Source organism: Balaenoptera borealis, assembly GCF_965194805.1.
Source record: "Balaenoptera borealis genome assembly, chromosome: X".
Taxonomy (NCBI): Eukaryota; Metazoa; Chordata; class Mammalia; order Artiodactyla; family Balaenopteridae; genus Balaenoptera; species Balaenoptera borealis.
In genome coordinates, this window is record NC_138881.1 from 4,306,149 (window position 1) to 4,327,488 (window position 21,340).

Genomic DNA, 21,340 nt, shown 5'->3' on the forward strand with positions numbered 1-21,340 from the left:
GTGAGTTTGTGTTCCCACCATTTGGATCTTGAAAGGCTTTATGATTTGTTTTTCCAACAGAAAAAAAATGATGATGGACCAGTTCTAAGCCTGGGACCCCAAGTTCCCCATACCTGTGGAGTTCATCATCCAGGTGTGCCAGTCAAGCACAGATGAGCATGCTTGTTGAGAAAGACCTTGTCCCATGGGCACCTGTGATCTGCAAGCTGCTCCCACACACAAGAACCTCCCAGCTGAAGACACTCAAGATTTCCAACCCAAAGCACCAGGCACTAAATAAAGGATGACTTAAACAGCTGAGATTTGGTATACAAACAGCTCCTACAACTCAGTAACACAAAAACAAAAAACCCCAATGGAAAAATGGGCAGAAGACCTAAATACACTTTTCTCCAAAGAAGACATACAGATGGCCAACAGATGCTCTGAAAAAGAAACAAGGGCTTTTCTACTCAGGAAAATCTGCATCAGGCAACACAAAGCAAATATTTATTTAAGAAGAATCTTTCCAGAAATACAAATAGCCAATAGGCACATGGAAAGATGCTCAACATCACTAATTATTAGAAAAACACAAATCAAAACTACAATGAGGTATCACCTCACACCGGTCAGAATGGCCATGACCAAAATGTCTACAAACAATAAATGCTGGAGAGGGTGTGGAGAAAAGGGAACCCTCCTACGCTGTTGGTGGGAATGTAAATTGGTGCAGACACTATGGAAAACTGTCTGGAAGTTCCTCAACAAACTAACAGTAGAGCTACCATATGATCCAGCAATCCCACTCCTGGGCATATATCTGGAGAAAACTCTAATTCGAAAAGATACATGCACCCCAATGTTCAAGGCAGCACTATTTACAATAGCCAGGAAATGGAAGCAACCTAATTGTCCATCAACAGAGGAATGGATAAAGAAGATGTAGTGCATGTATACAATGGAATATTACTCAGCCATAAAAAAGAAGGAAATAATGCCATTTGCAGCAACATGGATAGACCGAGAGACTGCCATACTAAGTGAAGTCAGAGAAAGACAAATATTATATATCATTTATATGTGGAATCTAAAAAATACTACAAGTGAAACTGTATGCCAAACAGAAACAGACTCACAGACACAGAAAACAAACTTATGGTTACCAAAGGGAGAAGGGGGTAGGGATAAACTAGGAGCATGGGACCAACAGATACAAACTGCTATACATAAAATAGAAAAGCAACAAGGATTTACTTTATAACACAGGGAACTATATTCAATATCTTGTAATAACCTATAATAGAAAATAATCTAAAAAATATAGATGTTTATATATATATATATACTATATCTGAATCACTTTGCTGTACACCTGAAACTAACACAATATTGTAAATCAACTATACTTTAATAAAAGAAAAGGAAAAAAAGAATTGTGCCGCTTAATTTACCTTAGATTGTCACTTCAGGAAAATTAAAGGCATACTTTTGTGATTACAGTAAAAATAGGTCTAATTCTTTCTAACATTCTGGCACTTCAAAATGCCTCACTGCAATAATGGGAATAATAAGAGCAGTGGTTTCTTTTTTTGGGTGGGGTATGTTTTCTTTTTCTCTGACTGGCTTTGGAAGACAGACAGAGAAAAACATGAATAATCATTTTCCTTTCTTGTTTAGCTGGAATTAGGAAGCATTGATTTCACACTTTGCCTGGTAGGAATCAAAATAAATCTAAAACTTTATAGGTGTCTGATATATGTCTATGCTTCTTATTAAAATCTCAGGGCATTGCACAGACTACCATAAGCATTTTTTTTTTTTTTTTTTTTGGCTGCATTGGATCTTCGCTGTGGTGCACGGGCTTCTCATTGTGGTGGCTTCTCTTGCTTCAGAGCACGGGCTGTAGGAGCGCGGGCTTCAGTAGTTGTGGCACGTGGGCTCAGTACTTGTGGCGCACGGGCTTAGCTGCTCTGTGGCATGTGGGATCTTCCCGGACCAGGGCTCGAACCCATGTGCCCTGCATTGGCAGGCTGATTCCCAACCACTGTACCACCAGGGAAGCCCCCATAAGCATTTTTTGTTATGAACTGTGTTACTGAAATATTTCTGCTCACAGGCATGATAGACAAATCCAATTAGATTTACATCAATCTCCCCCAATTTTATTAGCACTTTTACCTGATAGAATGTATTCCCCCCAACAGTCTCTGTGAGTTTGAGATTAAATGACAATGTATTTAAAACTGGAACTAATTTAGTATTGAATTATGCTTGACGTTTTTTATGCATCTTTATTCAGAAAACTCGTGTTGAAAATGAAATTGGCTTTGGTTTGCCCTGAGACACCTCCTGAAATATAGTTGTACTAAAAGAAAATAAACAATAAACCTGTGTGTGTGTGTGTGTGTGTGTGTGTGTGTGAGAGAGAGAGGGAGAGAGAGAGAGAGAGAGAGAGAGAAAGAGAGAGAGAGAATACACACACATATTCTTGCCAAGAGAGTCTGGAAGATTTTCAGTTGTTTTCCTAGTGTTAACTGTGATCAAAAGCTTCTTTATGTCGCCAGAACATACACCACTGACTAATGGGTGAAATCTCTATGTGAGTTTTTGGTGTGGAGGACAAAAATTATGAGGAGCTGGAACCTTTAGCTTATTCTCCTTTTTCTGTCTAGGTAAAAGAATAAACTGAAAAAGATAGACATATAAGTATGTATAACTGAATCACTTCGCTATATGCGTGAAACTGACACAACATTGTAAATCAACTATACTTCAACAAAATCAATAAATAAAATAAAAGAATAAACTGTCTGCCTCAAAAGTGGCTTGTCTATCTTTAACAGGCAAATCAGTCAAGCTGTCTTTGGCTTTCCTTGATTCTGTGTCTAACATGGGGACCTAGCAGGCGATCATGTCCTCAAAATCAAAAGAAGTCTAGATTTGTACAAAATCATCCCACTCTTCAATGCCTGCCTCTGTGGAGCCAGAAGATGCAAATGACATGACCCCAGTTAAAGGCCCCAAGAAATATATATATTTTTTGAGAATCACAAGGTCACTGAGGAGTCTTTGGGATGTATGACCGTTATTACCTCAGATAAGGACTACGGCCACTTTATCCACTTTTGAACTTAGCTGACTGGCCACCATAGAGCTGTCCCTTGTTCTGCCCAGTTAGAAACTAAAGGATGTACTGATATAAACAACAGAGATGTCAACCAGAAAACAAACCTAAGGGAAATGACTCTCAACCCTTTTCCGTTTTCTTTTTCTTTTTTTTTTGGCTGCGTTGGGTCTTCATTGCTGCGCACGGGCTTTCGCTAGTTGCAGGGAGCAGGGGCTACTCTTCGTTGGGGTGCACAGGCTTCTCACTGCGGTGGCTTCTTTTGCTGTGGATCACAGGCTCCAGGCCTGCAGGCTTCAGTAGTTGTGGCTCATGGGCTCAGTAGTTGTGGCTCGCGGGCTCTAGAGCGCAGGCTCAGTAGTTGTGGCTCACGGGCTTAGTTGCTCTGCAGCATGTGAGATCTTCCCAGACCAGGGCTTGAACCCGTGTCCCCTGCATTGGCAGGCGGATTCTTTGCCACTGCACCACCAGAGCACTCATTCACACACACACACACACACACACACACACACACACACACTCAGCCATGTGTACACACAGACTGGCACACAGCCTCCTAACACCCCAACATACACCTCCATCAAAGAGGTCGTTTTAGATCAGAAATGTGTCTGGTTCCCTGGCATGTTTGATATTTGTAAACCAAAGCCAATGTGACAGTTTTCACTTAAAAGTGCATGCCTCCTTTTCCTATTAACACCCTAATTTTGTTTCTGTGATATAGAAAATTAACATTCCTGTACTTGGTACTAACTACCGTATGACTAGAGTGGAATAAAAAAAATGGGAACATCCACATAGAATATGAAGTACCCAAATCTTTATGGTGACTAAGCAAAACACTACCATGATTACACCCTAAAATAATGAAGACTAGGAAAACATTATACTATTTCCTTTAATCCAATCATCAGGAACTTTCTGAAGGAGGAGCTTAAAAGAATCACTTAACCAGAAACACCTTGCCGAAGTCTCCTTCAAATCTGCTGGTTCCCTAGGAAGATGTGAACGCTGCCTTGCACACAGCCAGTGGTTCGTAAGTGCTGGTTCATACGAGTGCCAGGTGGCGTTGTTTTAATGGCTCCCCAAGTACTTACTGCATGTTTCTGCCTCCCAGATTCTGGCCACGCAGCGTTCTCTTACTAGATTCTGAGACTGTGACCCATCTAAATCTCCCTCCTGAGACTCACTGTCTAACTTTGAAAACCTCAGAACACCCAGTGCAAGTGCCAGCAACTGTATGGCAGGCACCCCAGGGTCTACTGCACAGGAGGAAACCACCTCTGGATTCATGTGTCCCAGCAATGTTTCGTGGGTGTCCCTGATGATACTGTGCCTTGCATGACAATTACATGGGCGTGTCACTTATATGCCCCACAGTCCCCAAGGATGGCAGGTGTATATAGATTCTTTCCTGTGCAACCAAAACCACTTAGCAGAGGAAGACCTTGATCAGGGAGGTGCCAACACAGTGCTGTGTCAGCATTAAGCGAATCATAAGCACTTGTTTTCTATATGACTCAAGGCTGATGACATGGGTGGCAAGATGTTTTTTTAAGCAAAATCCCATTTGGATTTTAAATGCAAGATGTTTTCAAAGTATTTTCATGGATATAGGACATTGGCATGCTCCAAGCATCCTTGGGAATTATAGACGAACGTTTGTGATCTGCACTTTTTGCTTTCTTCTTTTTTTCTCATAAACTTAGATTTTAGGGGAGTTTCACATGTCAAGAAAGATTGTAAAGACAGTAGACAGAGCTGCCATATACCTCACACCTCTCTTATTAACATCTGGTCCATGTGTTATAATGAGTGAGCCAATAGTGAAATATTATAATTAACTGAAGTCCATACTTTATTGAGGTTTCCTTCATTTTTACCAAATGTCCTTTTTTTTTTTTTCTGTCACAGGATCCTACATTCTATTTTAGTCATTATGTCTCCTTAGATTCTTCTTGGCTATGACAGCTTCAGACTTTTCTTGTTTCTTCTGACCTTGACACTTTTGAAGAGCTCTCACCAGGTGTTTTGTAGAATATCTCACAATCGGTTTTTGGGTTTTTTTTCCTTGACGTTTTTCATGACAAGACTGGGGTTGTGAATTTGGGGAAGGAAGCCTGGAGGTCAAGTGTCCTCATCACATCATATCAAGGGTGCAGGTTCTCAATATGACTTTTCACTGTGAATGTTGACCTTGATCACCTGGCCAAAGTCACATTTGTCAGGTTTCTCCATCATAAAGTGACTCTCTTTTTTATATTGAGCTGCATGAGCTGCTTGTATATTTTGGAGATTAATCCTTTGTCAGTGGCTTCATTTGCAAATATTTTCTCCCATTCTGAGGGTTGTCTTTTCATCTTGTTTATGGTTTCCTTTGCTGTGCAAATGCTTTTAAGTTTCATTAGGTCCCATTTGTTTATTTTTGTTTTTATTTCCATTTCTCTAGGAGGTGGGTCAAAAAGGATCTTGCTGTGATTTAGTGCCCATCGACAGATGAATGGATAAAGAAGATGTGGCACATATATACAATAGAATATTACTCAGCCATAAAAAGAAATGAAATTGAGTTATTTGTAGTGAGGTAGACTGACCTAGAGTCTGTCATACAGAGTGAAGTAAGTCAGAAAGAGAAAAACAAATACCGTATACTAACACATATATATGGAATCTAAAAAAAAAAAGGTTCTGAAGAACCTAGGGGCAGGACAGGAATAAAGATGCAGACGTAGAGAATGGACTTGAGGACACAGGGAGGGGGAAGGGTAAGCTGGGACAAAGTGAGAGAGTGGCATGGACATATATACACTACCAAATGTAAAATAGATAGCTAGTGGGACGCAGCCGCATAGCACAGGGAGACCAGCTCGGTGCTTTGTGACCACCTAGAGGGGTGGGATAGGGAGAGTGGGAGGGAGATGCAAGAGGGAGGGGATATGGGGATATGTGTATACATATAGCTGATTCACTTTGTTATACAGCAGCAAGGAACACACCATTGTAAAGCAATTATACTCCAATAAAGATGTTTTAAATAAATAAATAAAGGGACTCTTTTTCTCCTCCTTGAATTTTAGAATCTCTGAAAGGAAGTCAGCATGCAGAGCCAAACCCAAGAAGTAGAGATTCAATGCTCCAATGCCTTGAGGGAGAGGACCTCCATAAATTATTTGGAATGCTTCTGCATGGGAGGAGTGTCTTCTCTCCCCAGTGGTAGGGAGAATCATGTCACCCATTCCTCAAGAGATCCACGCCCTAACCCCCAGAACCTGATAATACGATATGATACACAGCAATAGGGAATTCAATTTGCAGGTGCCGTTAAGGATGATAATCACCTCACCTTAAAATAAGGAAATCTCCTGGATTATCCCAATGGAACCCCAAGAGCCCTTTAGAGTGCAAGACGAAGGCAGAAGACAATCGGAGTCAGAGAGAGATTGGAAAATGCTAAACTGTTTGGTGGGTTTTATGGTTGCTCTTTGTTTTGTTTTGTTTTTTGCAGATTAAGGAGGGCGCCTTGAACCAACGAATGCAGGTGGCCTCCATAAATTAAAAAAAAAATCAAGAGATAAGTTTTCCCCTAGATCCTCCAAAGGAACTCAATCCCGCCTACACCTTGATTTTAGCCCAGAGAGATCCATTTGGACTTTTTTTAAAAATAAATTTATTTATTTATATATTTATTTTATTTTTGTCTGCATTGGGTCTTTGTTGCTGTGCGTGGGCTTTCTCTATTGCAGCAAGCATGGGCTACTCTTCATTGCAGTGCACGGGCTTCTTATTGCCGTGGCTTCTCTTGTTGCAGAGCACGGGCTTTAGGCACATGGGCTTCAGTAGTTGCGGCACGCGGGCTCAGTAGTTGCGACACGCGGGCTCAGTAGTTGCGGCACGCGGGCTCAGTAGTTGTGGCTCGTGGGCTCTAGAGCGCAGGCTCAGTAGCTGTCGCACACGGGCTTAGTTGCTCCGCGGCATGTGGGATCTTCCCGGACCAGGGCTCAAACCCATGTCCCTTGCTTTGGCAGGCGGATTCTTAACCACTGCACCATCAGGGAAGTCCCGCATTTGGACTTTTGACCTTGAAAACTCTTAAGATAAATTTGTGTCATTATAAGCCAGTAACAGTGTGGTCATTTGTTACAGCAGCAATGGGAAACTCATATTTCCTGTTTATTTTTTCAGTCATTTAGGACCATATGGGATTGTATGTATGTATGTATGGGATTGTATGTATTTTAATACAACAGTACTTAATTTTGTTCCTCAAATTGTTCTAGTTTTGGCCGGTCAGAACTCTTTCAGTTGGTTTCTGTACCCCTTCAATATACCCCCAACGGTGTGGGTTTTTTCTTTGTTTTTTAAGCACTGCCTTGCTTCCTGGCATGATAAGATGCTTCAGGATCATCTTGTAGCTTTTCTGCCCCATTTCTAGAATCAGACATTTCTCCAAGGAGTCCCAGTTCCTTCTATTTGACATCTTTATTTTGTAGGTCAAGAAGCTGAAGGAGATCAAATGAGGATGACTTGCCTAAAAGATGCTGGGACTACTTGGTGACCCAGCTAATATTTACATAACAGGCTTTACATATATAGCTGGGTCTATAATACATGCTAGCCAGTAACAGAGTGAAAATTACCACATGGCTCTCCTTACCCTCACCGTACTGGTCCTCTTATTACTACAATGGTTATTTCAGTAGGACACTATGGTTAACTAAGTTGCCATGTTGGCTTAATACATGCAGGGCACTGGTCCATATACTTTGTAACCATATGAAAACTTGTCAGCAACTATTTTTGCCCCAACCATAGAGATGAGACAACTGTACCCCAAAACAGATAAGTAAGTTGGTCCAGGAAATCAACTCGCCACAGTCTGGGGATTCAAACCCAGAACTCAAACCCATCCTGGCAATGCAGCGTCACCACTTAGCAAAGAGTGAAAAGCATTTTATGCAAGGTGGTAGGTTAGTCCCTGACAAAGTGATTTCTGTTTTGCTCCCCCAAATACTGGGTTGGCCAAAACCCGAACGAACTTTTTTGGCCAACCCAATAACTTATGACCCACAGATGAAGAAGCCAATGATGACATCCTAGGACCACTGGTCTAGTAAAGAAAATGAAAATTATATCTAAATAACTACGTAGATGAAGGACAACTCTTGTTCTGGGAAAGGCAAGAACCAGATGTCGGAATTTGAGTTTCAAAGGAGGGATGGGGAGGGAAGAGTCCATGCAAAGAGACCCTTTTGACTAGAGGTAGAACTCTTAATTATCAGAATATCCTTTATCAAGGAAAGCCCAGTCTTTAAGGCAAGATTGTGGCACTGAACTTGAAAAAAAACGCTTGTGTTTTGAATACAGTCCTAGTTGTTACTGATAAAAAGATTCTTAAGCTTTTCAAGCCACTGGCCCCAAGGACTCAGAATCTTTACATAAACGGTGTGATCACAAAATATGACCCATCTTTATTAAACACATTCCGATAATCTCTGATTTACTTCCATTTTAATATTCTTGTATATTTACATTAGCATGATATTGCTTCAGAAAATAGTACTGGGTGGTGATTGCAGGATGGGATTTTGTTTAATACAAATTAATCCCATAGGCTTAATGACTCTAAGCCAATCAATCCCTTCTATTGTAAATCCATAAAGCATTTGCTTCAGGCCAAGTCATAACTTAATATCTCCCTAGGTATTTACAGATTTATGCTAAATGAGTTTCGTTTTTGAAAGCATGATATTTTCAGAGCCACAGACAAAGTCATTGCAAGCCTAATGATTTCATTTCTTTGGTAATTCTATGCAATTTCAGGTATTTATGAAAATCTCTCCAGGTTATGGATTTTGGTTATTATTATTCTTACTTTCAGTTGAAGAAATAGGGAATGACTAAGTCCAGCTCAAAATATTTAACAGCATGACGTGAGTCAATAAGAAGATGGTAAATAGTGTTAAAATATATTCAATTGCCATCCTTCACCAAGAAAAGCCATTCTGGCTCCCATGATTACATCTGCTTGCTGGTCAATATCCCGACCAGCTTTCACGATTTGGATGAAACTTCTCTGCAGGAACCTCTCTAAAGAAGTGACTTCCTAGGGACTTCCCTGGGGTCCAGTGGTTAAGACTCCACGCTTTCACTGCAGGGGGCACGGGTTCGATCCCTGGTCGGGGAACTAAGATCCCACATGCCATGCAGGGCAAGGTCCAAAAAAAAAAAAAGAAGCGACTTCCTGATATGGTGCCCAGGTAGCATCCTGAGACGCAAATTCCCCAACTTAAACACTCATGAAAACAAACAAGAAGATCTGAACGTCACAGCAAATCCACAACAGCAGAAAATCCAAGGCTGCTTCTGGTGGGTTTTCTATGAACCCATTAACGACACTGAAGAGAATTCAGTCTACTACTCACAAATCTTCTGATGGCATTACGACACTGGGAATCATTCTATAAGCCTTATAGGAAATCAATCAGTGAATCATTGGAATCTCCTCTCCCGCTGAATTCAGCCACCTATCACAAAGAATAGTGTGTGTACAAACCACAAAACTGGGGAGATGTGCTCCTACCTCAGGGGGTTGACTGGTCATTATTTCAGGAAACCTCCTCACTCCAACATCTGTATATATACCTTCAAATTAAACAAATTTTACATCAACCAAAACAAACAGCAAAGAGGTAGGGTTGGTGCATGGAAACGGCCAGTTGCTAACTGCTGCAGAGTTGGACAATTCAGGAAAAGTCTTAGATGTCCAGTGAAGTTTTTCACACACTCAGCAAGTACAGAGTATTTGAATGTTAACACGTACTGAGATTGTCTTAGTAAGGGACCACACTGCCTGGAGATGAATATCACATTAGAAATTTGAGAAGGAGTCAAACAGATCAACAATTGCAAAGGGTCTGCATTTCTAAGGAACCCCCAGGTATGTGTGCAGGTGCTCTGGGACCACGCCCATTGAATGAGGAGGACCTCTGGACCCTTGGCAAAGGAAAGGGCCTTTCACATATATATCCCTTCTGTTGGCAGACACCTTATCTGGGTAAATCCTGACTTGCTCCAAGATGAGGAAAGAGAAAAAATGAAAGACAGTATGTGTTTTGTGTGGAAATAAAAGCAGTGCGGAACAAAAGATAAGCACAGCCTTTGGAAGACTCCATGGGAACATTTAGATAACCATTTGCAGTTTTTCACGGAGCAAAATAAGATGCAGTTTCCTTGGTTCAGAGGCATGAAAAGGGACCAGTCTGAGATAGAAAGAAAAGGCTGAGGTGATAAAGGCTGATGGGAAGAAATAGCAAGTGGAGTGAAGGAATTAAAATCCAGACTCTTTGGGAGGAAAAAGGCACAAATATGTACCTTAGATGTGAATACAGGGAAATGGACACCGATATACAATATACAAGAACCACAAAGGTGTTTCCTCAGGTGTAAAGACCTTCGGAGTCTCCAAACACAGAAGATCCCATTGGATTTTTCCTTCTCTACCCAAAACGTAACACAAATGGCAACAATGAACTAGAAAGTAACCTCATACATTGTGATGTCCTCTGGCAACCAGTTTGATAAACAACACAAAATGTTAAATTGAACAAAAAAGAAGGAAAAGTATGTTGTAATCCAATTAAATTAGGGTTACTCTACAAATGTTGAAGACCAGATCCACAGGAAGAAATGTAATACTTTGCTTGGTGTCCACAGTGGAAGGAGAAAAGTCAAACGATAAGCAATGGAATACGGTCAAAGGAGAAAAAAGTATTTGCAGGATGGCAAATAGCATTTGATACAATTAAAATATCTAATGAAAGGATTAGCGGGTCGGCAATATCTATTTTGACAGGGAATCCTTTTTTAATCCAGTTAGTAAGGAGCTGATGTAACATTGCAGGGAACGGGCTTTGGGAAAGGCTGAATTTTCTGAAAATATTAAAGAGGAAGAGTGATTCCTGCCTAACATTATCTAACCAGAGAAAAACAATTTAGATCATCAACTAAGTAAGTTAGAATGGATGACTTCTTAGTTCTAACTGGATGAATACAATACAGAAAATCAACTTCTATACATATGAATATTAACATGTTTAGAAAGAAATACTTTTCGTAGTAATAATAAACCATCTAGTAATAACCTTAAGACGTATATAACTTAACACACTGTATAAAATATACAAAATTATGAGAGATATAAAAGAAGACTTGTACACATGTGGAGGCATTCAGTGGCAGAAACTGAGTAACAATATTAATATATTTTCAAAGTAACTTATTAGTAAGAAAATTTGGGGGTAACTGAACAAAATTATTCTAACGTTGATTCTAACAAAACTTGCAAGTGTGAATAATTTTGGCTCAAATAAGGTATAAGGTTTTGCTGCTCTCATTATATTATTTATTATACTACTAATAATGTTACAATGAGTATGATAAAGTCTTTTCAAAAAGTACCATTAACTAAGTATTTGAAAAGAGAGAAATATAAAAACTTCATTGTAAGATAAAATTAATTCTGGATTAATTAAATATTTATTATGGAAAAAGACAGTGAGCATGTTTGTGAGACTATAACGTTTAGGTTCGTGTTCTGAGCTGAAATACATTTACTAATAAAGGCAGCACTTATTAATAACAATGTTTGTGTTATATATATGCACAAAAATGATTACGGAGCTTTTACAATGACATTCTTTGAAAGCGGCCATGAGTGTACACACAGACACACACACACACACACACACACTTATATAATGTACATACACATACATATATAGGCATATACTTTTATCATGTACTAAAAATTATACAGGAATACCTTGTTTTATTGCACTTCACTTTTTTGTGCTTTGCAGATACTGCATTTTTCACAAATTGAAGGTTTCGGGCAACCCTGCATCAAGCAAGTCTGTTGTGCCATTTTTGCAACAGCATTTGGTCACTTTGTGTCTCTGTGTCACACTTTGGTAATTTGTTATGGTGATCTGTGATCAGTGATCTTTGATGTAGCTATTGTAATTGTTTTGGCATTTTTTAGCAATAAGTTATTTGTAAAGTCTGTACATTTTTTTAGACATAATACTATTGCACACCTAATAGACCACACTATAGTGTAAACAGCACTTTTATATGCACTGAAAAACCAAAAAACTTGTGTGACTTGCTTTATTGCATCATTCATTTTGTTGTGGTGGTCTGGAACCAAGCCCACAATAACTCCCAGGTCGGCCTGTATATTTATAGGTACACAAACATGTATGTGTATATATATATATAAATATATATTATTTAAACATAAATGATAGGGACTTCCCTGGTAGTGCAGTGTTTAAGAATCTGCCTGCCAAAGCAGGGGACACGGGTTCGAGCCCTAGTCTGGGAAGATCCCACATGGCGTGGAGCAACTAAGCCCGTGCGCCACAACTACTGAGCCTGCGCTCTACAGCTCGCAAGCCACAACTGCTGAGTCCATGTGCCACAACTACTGAAGCCCGCACGCCTAGAGCCCGTGCTCCGCAACAAGAGCAGCCACTGCAATGGGAAGCCCACACACCACAACAAAGAGTAGCCCCCACTCGCCGCAACTAGAGAAAAGCCCGTGCAGTAACTAAGTCCCAACACAGCAAAAAATTAACTAATTAAAAAAAAATAAATAAAATAAATAAAAATAAATGATAAAAGCAAATGTATATAAAATGTATATACATTTAAATAAATAATTGAATCACTCAGGAAGTACGTATATAACCATATATATTTGTGCGCACACATACATACGTATACATACATATTTGAATAAAGATGAGCATCACTTAGGGAATATACATATTTATATATATTTAAATTTTAAAAATATATATATGGTCAGAAAGGGAAGGGACTCAAAGAAGAAATGATACTGAGTGTTAGTAAGTCAGGAAGAGCGCAAAAGGAATCAACCCGTAAAGAACATAAAACATAAGAGGGAGGACGCAGAAGGAAGCCCCAGATCTGTGCGGAATTAAGATAAAGATTAAAGACCATACTCCTGAGATCAACAGCCCTGTCATTTCCAGAATAATACATGAAAAGAGGTAGACGCGCAGACCTAGCCTGGTAACTTTCTTCAAAATTAGTGACGCAAAGAAAACCAGACAGGATGACAAGGGTCCCAGAGAAGAGCACAAACAGCCTCTGTGAAACGGCAGACATCCTTGGAGACGTCCGTCTGGCCTGCGTGTCCCCGCATCCCAGTCGAGGTGGGCCACGCCAAAGGCTATGCTGGCCCTCCCTGCCCCACCCCCACCCCCGCACTTCCGGCTGTGATGGGAGGGCCAGGTGTGCAGACATGCTGGGATACTCATTTTCCCAAAGGAGCCGGCCAGTCAGAAACGCTCGACGAGTCATGTGGGTACAGGTGCCATGAGGAAGCATCAGACTCAGGACAGGCAGAGAGCATTCTAGGCGGTGGTGGTCCACCCATCCCTGGTTCTTGGTCCTGTGACACTCCTTATGGACCCCCATCCTGTGCTCCAATGCACTTCTATATTCTTCATACAATCTGGGGTCTGTCTGTCTGCTTGTGATGAGCTCCCCAAAATGTCTTTAGGACCATGACAAACACGAAAAGAAAAATCTCTCTCACCTTAGAATTCTCTGGAATAGTTAATGGAGTCAGATCTATCATATTTTGGCAGAAAAACCCTTGCCAAGCTGTCCTGTGAGAAAGTATTTTCTGAGAAGCGAGTCTGAAGAAACTATATCCTCCCTGAGGGCATCTCTTAAAATTCATATGAAGAAATGCTCCAATGATGGAACACACGAAGGAGAATGAAACTCCATCGAGCTCAAGAATTCAAGGAGAGTCAAGTCAGAATTAAGGTTAAGGATGGGGAAATCATGGCAGAGAAGTACTGAAAATTATACACAGAAGAGTCATCATTCTAGATTTCTTACGAAACAAAGTAAGAACGTCAAATAAACATTATTTGCAAAAAAGAATATTTTAGCTAATAATGTAATAAGAAACCATGTATAAAGATCACGTGTCATATTAAAAAAAAACATAACTGAAAATTTCAGGCAGTAACAGGAGAAAGTAAAGATACTATGGAAAGTCACAAATTATCTTACTAACCTACTCCATTGGGGAAATTAATGCCAAATAATTTTTTAAAATCTAAAAATAATCGGTGGTAGAATTCAGGGTATGATACTGTCATTGTGCTATATGCCTAATGATGTTTAGGGGGACAATTGTTCTCTGTTTCATTTACCTTAGTACATGTTACCTTCCTCAGAGATGTTATTTTAGTCTGTTTGTGCTGCTATAACAGAAACAAATGTTACCTATACATATATATGCAAAAGAAAATGTTATTATAAAACACACACACACATATATTTTATTTATAAGCCACAGACTGGATGGCTTATAAATAACAGAAATTTATTTCTCAGAGTTCTACTTTGAATTTTTTTTCTCTTTTTAAAAATTTTTTTATTTTTAAATTAAAAAAAAATTTATTTTATATTGGAGTAAAGTTGGTTTACAATGTTGTGTTAGTTTCAGGTGTACAGCAAAGCAATTCAGTTATACACATATCTATTCTTTTTCTAATTCTTTTCCCATGTAGGTTATAGAGGTTGGAAGTCTGAGATCCAGGTGAGCGCAAATTTAGTGGCTGGTGAGGACCATTTTTCTGGTTCATAGATGCCATCTTCTTGCTGTGTCCTCACATGATGGAAGGGGTGAGGGACCCTTCTGGGCTCTCTTTTATAAGGGCACTAATCCCATTCATAAGGGCTCCACTCTCATGACCTCATCACCTCCCAAAGACCCCACCTCCTGATACATTAATCTGGGAGTTAAGGTTTCAACAAATGAAATTTGGAAGGGGACACATTCAGACCACACTACAGAAACATTTCTGTGCATGGATTCAATTCATACCATGGATTATTCCTCCTTCAATGGCTAATGCAAAATCCCCATGTTGGAAACACTTCATGGACCCCAGATCCATGGTTCTAAAGGAGTGGCAGAGACTCTCCATTTATCCCCAATCACAGTGACAGAATGCTTTCCATAGGAAGGCAACTTGGGGTTTCCTGCAATCCATTTATTCTAAAATGCTAGGGTTGGGGAGAAGGTTCACAAAGAGACACTGCCTTTGCCCTTATGAAGCCCACTGTCTCCTGGAATATGCAACAATTAATTCGATAATCACACCCCATTTTAAAATTCCTCCTGTGACAATGTGATGCATAGACATGGCACCATGTGAATGAATATATGACATACATACATCCTGGTGACCCTGTCTCCTCTGGTGGTCAAGAAGTTTTCCCCTGAAGAAGTAAGGGAGCTACGAGCTGAACTGGGAATTAAGAAGACCAAAAGAAAAGTGGAAAAAAAAAAAGGTTTCAGAAAAGGGGCAGGAGAGTCTGACGCAAGATGAGAGAAGAGGGTTTGGGTAGCATCAGACCATGGGCAATGCTTGGTCACTGCAGGGAGCTCCAAAACATCCCCAAAACTCATATCCACCTAGACTCAGAGTGTGACCTCCTTGTTAGATATGGTCTTTGCAGATGGAATTAGTTAAGGATCTGGAGGTGAGATCATCGCAGATTCAGAGTGGGCCCTAAATCCAGTGACTGGGGTCCTTCTAAGGAGAGGTGAGGCCAGTGGGAGACACACAGAGAGGAAGATGGAGAGAAGATGAAGGCAGATAAGGATGTGCAGCATCTACAAGCCCAGGACCACCAAGAATTACTGGCAGCTGGGAGAGAGGCTGGATCAGATGCTCCTTCAGAACCTCCAGAAGGAACCAACCCTGCAGACACCTCGATATTGGACTTGTGGGCTCCTCAGCTGTGACAGAATACATTTCCGTCACATTAAGCCACCAAGTTTGTGCTCATTTGTTGTAGAAGCCCCAGGAAACGAACATGCCAGGCATTTAACGACAGTGAGGTGAACATCCCTTAAGGCACCCCCTAAGGAGTCCTGCCCTCCTGCAATCCCAGCTGCCTGGATACGAGCTGGGTCTGCAAAGATAGTGCAAGAGTCATCCCTTGAGTAGGGACATTACCTGGGAAACAGGATGGGGTGCTTGATGAGGGCATGCTGGATTGGATTCTTTCTTAACCAACTGGAGCAGAATAGTCTCCTGCTGGCCTTGAAGAAGCAAGCAGTGGTGTAGGAAAGGGGCTTCGAGCAGCCCTCCGTGACAGCCAGCAGGAAAGGGGGCCCTTCATCCCACAACTACAAGGAACTGGATCCTTCCGACACGTGAGCGAGCTTGGGAGAGCAGCACGGGCTCCAGAAAGGAGGGCAGCCCAGCTGACACCTTGATGGCATCTCTGTGTCACCCTGAGCAGAGGACCCAGCTAAGAGGTGCCCAGATTCCTGGGCCACAGGAACCATGAGAGAATTTGTGGACGTTGTTCTAAGCTACCGCGTTGGTGGCCTTTGTTTAAGTGGATGGCGTCTTTTTTTCATCTGTTCTTTCTAACTGCACATCTCAAGTTGTAGAAGGAATTCGTTGAGCCAACCCCATGCATTCCCTCAATTTCCAGGTAACGGGAGTTCTCTTACAGACCCAAGGACGGCAGGACTTGAAGGAGTGCCAGGGGGCACCAGCCAGCCATCTGGAGCCCAGCCGTGTGCTGGGGCATTTGGCCTGCCTGTCAGCTGCCCTCCTGCAGCCTGGAAGCGGCCCCAGAGAAAGCATCCCCGTCTGTTCAAAGCACACCCCATGGGCCACCTCCAATGTCCATGGGCCAAAGAGCAATGTGTGTGTTTCTTGATCGGAACTAAAGAACACTGCATATTCCACGATCCAGCCATTGCTTCTAAACGCATAACAGATCAGGGGCATAGCCAACGTGCAGTGATTTCTGAGCAAAGGCATAAATTCCATATGAGCCACTGACATATTAAATTATAACACGGCTGAAACACGGAAGGCATCACTGGATCCCGTCTGAGTTTTCCTGGTTGCTTTGAAAACCCTGCGTGGTGTGCCTTGCTTCTTTTTCTTTGCCTTCTTTGCTTTTTCATTCACTTCCCACCATCAGCATTCAAGAACCTGCCCTATGCCTGCCCAAGGCACTATCCTCACCCAGACAGCCACCCACCCCAAAGTCCACGGGAGATTAATTGTCAAGGCTGGAAAGCCTGGGACTGAGGTTGAGAAAGGAAAGAAAGGTCCCAGGAGCCTGCATGTCCCCTCATGTGCCAAGCCCCCCTATGCCCTTTTGGTCTGTAAACATAGGAGTCTGGCCTAACACGGGAGGCTTCAGTAAGGATGCCTCCGAAGGTACAGAGAGCAATCACTCGGTGAGAGGCGAGCATTCTCGCTTACAGCATGAATTCAAAGGGAACACAGATCATTCACTTAGCAGCTTGTGAGCAATTTGGGAAGACAGTGTGTCTCCACTTGCTGTTCATGCAGCAGACTGGAACTCCAGAAGCCTGCTGGCTCGGGGCACTGCAGAGCCGCTGCAAGCATCCCCGGCCAAACACAAGGGGAGCCGGGCCAGTGGGTTCCTTGCCACTCAGATGGCACAGAATCATCATGTCAGTGAAGGGGAAAAGAAGTGTTTTTTTTTTTTAAAGGTCTAATCCCTGTATTTACAGGTGTACGACGCTACGTTTCCATCGGGAGAGATGGCAACTTCTCAGATGTACAGCATAATCCCGTTGCCCTGAAGATCATTTAGAAAACACCATCAGATTTTCCAACGGCATCTCGTAAACATAATCCAAACGAACTCTGGCCCCTGACCAAAGAATCTTTCCGTGCCTGGCACCATGCTTTACTGAAGAAGCTTTCCCCAAATATGGCAAGCTAAATAAGCCATTTAAAGCAGAAATATTCTATTTCGGTTGGATGCTTTCACTGCAATTAAAACGGAGCTTCAGGATTTAATGGCTCCAGGCACCAGGCAGGACCATGCATGTTTTACGTTTCACCTGGAATGCTGCCGTTTCTTTTCTCATTAGTCTAGGATGGACCACCTTTGTATTACAATGCAATCTGCAAAGGAAGAAATGATCTATATTAAGGGACGTGCAGAAGTTACTAAAAATCAATAGATACCATGCACCGTTGGCATTAGTTAGGAAGTAATTAACGATTATTTTCAAATAAAATAATTTTAGCTGCCATTTGTTCAAAAGGGAGTTAATACAGCAATTTCAATGTTTGTCCCCCGATTAGAACATCACATATTTTTTGGAGGAATAACAAAGTAAGCTGCATTGTGAATTTCATCACATTGAACCATAGATCAAAAACCATTCTTCCAGCCATCCTTTTAGAATTCCTGGATGGGGGCAAAGGTACACATTTGGAAACAGCAGCGAAAGAGGCATTGCGGTTTTTTGTTGTTGTTGTTGTTGTTTTTAATTTATTTTTATTTTTTGGCTGTGTTGGGTCTTCGTTTCTGTGCGAGGGCTTTCTCTAGTTGCGGCGAGCGGGGGCCACTCTTCATCGCGGTGCGCGGGCCTCTCGCTATCGCGGCCTCTCTTGTTGCGGAGCACAGGCTCCAGACGCGCAGGCTCAGTAGTTGTGGCTCACGGGCCTAGTTGCTCCGCGGCATGTGGGATCTTCCCAGACCAGGGCTCGAACCCGTGTCCCCTGCATTGGCAGGCAGACTCTCAACCACTGCGCCACCGGGGAAGCCCCGAGGCACTGCGTTTTGAGGGTGGATCTCCGTGTTGATTCCACGCCTGATAAAACTGCGAGGCTTGCCTTCCTCTGCGGGCTTCTGGGGTTCTCCCACGGCATCAACCGAACATTTTCCGTTTGCCAACGGGCATCGGCCCACATCATTCAGGTGTGGGAAGGGTCAGCGGTTCTGCTGTTAAGGCAGACACACCCTACAACGACAGAGGGCTGTTGGCCAGTAGCTATCCTCGCTGAGCAGGAAAAAACTCTTTACTGCCTACAGCTCTCGAGCACACGGCATTTGGCCTTTTTTGCCCTGCCATCTTGGGTCCAAATCCAGCCAAATGGAACTATTCCTTTGCCCACCTTACTAGGCCAGTCCTATTCGAAAGGATGATCATGCCGATGCAAACAGCCTGCTGCCAGCGTTATGCTTCTCACATGCCAACAAGATCACGAATGAAGGATGCAGTAGTTTTGTTATTCATAACCTATCCCTAGTTTACTAAACCCAAACGAAGCGTTTTTATTCCATCAGTAACGAGCTACAATTTTAAGTGGTCAAACTCGTGCTGTGGAAAGATGGATAAGTGACACATGGGATGAAACCTAGCCTAAGAGATTTAAAGTGAAGCAAACTTCAACGTCATGCAAGTGTCTTTTTAAATTTTTATTGGAATATAGCTGATTTACAATGTTGTGTTAGTTTCTGGTGTACTTTTAGCAAAGGGAACTCAATATCGTGTGAAAACCTATAACGGAAAAGAATCTAAAAAGGAATACACACACACACACACACACACACACACACATATATAACGTATGCATAAAATATACATATATATATGTATATATGTAACTGAATCACTTTGCTGTACATCATGTAAGTTTTTTGATTTGTTCTCTGTGGGCTGAAGGATGAAGAGTCAACCTCTCTACCAGAATGGTGGGGCAACATGTATTAATTGGACAGAGAAATGATTACGTGTGACGTGCACTATTGCTTTGAAACCAAACAATTAGGAAGAGATGACTGGACATGAGCCAACAATGCACGAGCATCTTTTCAGCCAGATATTATGAGCTGACAGGCTGAACAAAACAGAGCAGATTGGGACCAGTCCACTGTGAAGATAAATTCTATTAATGAATCTAACATGCACTGCTTTGGATACAAAGTCACAAAATATTTCATACGTCTCCAAGAAAAGGAGGCTATTGACAAAAATCAGCAGAAAGAGACGCACGCCCTCTAAATCCAAGCAAATGTCAACAGTAATTGGATCAGCCCAGAAAGCAACACATTCCTTAGCTACTGGGGAGTGGCTTCAGTGATGCTGTGAATATTTTTAATGATACAGATTTAATGAAGTGAAGCAGCAAAGGAAAACAGAAATAACAGGACAAGACACTTAGCATTATCAATGGTGCTGACTTAAAACTTTCAGGTCATTTGAATAAACGGAACATGTCTTCACAGGGTCAGAGTGGAAAACACGAAATATGCCAGAAAGCAGGTGCATAATGTTGATTAAGTAAGGTGCATGTGTAGTGGGTTTTTGCCTAGACCAAGCAGCGGTGCTTTGCCAGCTTTGGAAAAAGGGCTCCAGAAACCCAGTCAAAGGAAAATGGGTTTGGTTGGCTGTTGAGAGAGAGTTTGATTCTGCAGAATCAGGTTCAAGGAGTGAGGGCTGCACTGGGGTCATGGGATAACCAGTGATTCTCAAGCATACCAAGGTCAACATGCCTAGACAGACACCCAGGAGAAAGATAGAGTCGAGATGAAAACCATTAAGAGATTCCAAATTATTTAGAAGAAGAAATTAGTAAATGCTATGTTATTTGTTCATCAAGCGGATTAAATTACAAAGTGCCTAGATGGATAGATGGATGGATGGATAGATTAGATAGATAGATAAATAAATGGATAGATAGATAGGTAGATAGAAGAATGGATGGATGGATGGATGAATGGGTGGGTGGACAGGTAGGTAGGTAGATAGATGACGGAGAGATAGACATGGATGGATGGATGGATGGATGGATGGATGGATGGATGGATGGATGGACGGACGGATGGACACACAGACAGATGATAGAGATAGAGAAATAGAGATATCTTTTTCATATTCAAAGTTCATTAAAATGCACAGGTATATTTATAAGAATCACAGACTTTATGACCATGGGATCACTGCTGCAGCCCACCAGGCTAATTTAACTTCATGCATCTCCATGTAGGCTCAACGTTCTAATTTTAAAATAATCTACTTAACTTTTTCTGTAATTAATTACATGATGTTACCTAACAGAAGATGTTACATAAATTGACAGAACTATTAACAACAACCACCAAAGAAGACTTTATTTGCAAATAAAAGAATGAATAGTGACAGGCAAAAAAAAAAAAAAAAAAGCCTCCAGAGGAGACAAAAGCAACTCACCTACACCGCACTATAAGATTTTAGTCAGACAAATTCAAGTTCTTACCTAAAAAGTTCCCAATGTAATCGGTCTGATCAACTCACCATCACAAGATAAAACTTGCAGAGATGGGGTAATGAACATTTCAAAT

At 41.5% G+C, this 21,340-nt stretch overlaps 1 protein-coding gene across 18 annotated transcripts in view; it reads right to left on the reverse strand.

Annotated features, from left to right (window-relative positions):
• NLGN4X (neuroligin 4 X-linked) overlaps positions 1-21,340 on the reverse strand; it is an 886,820-nt gene that overhangs the window by 138,081 nt on the left and 727,399 nt on the right. The gene's annotated exons all lie outside the window — the stretch shown is intronic.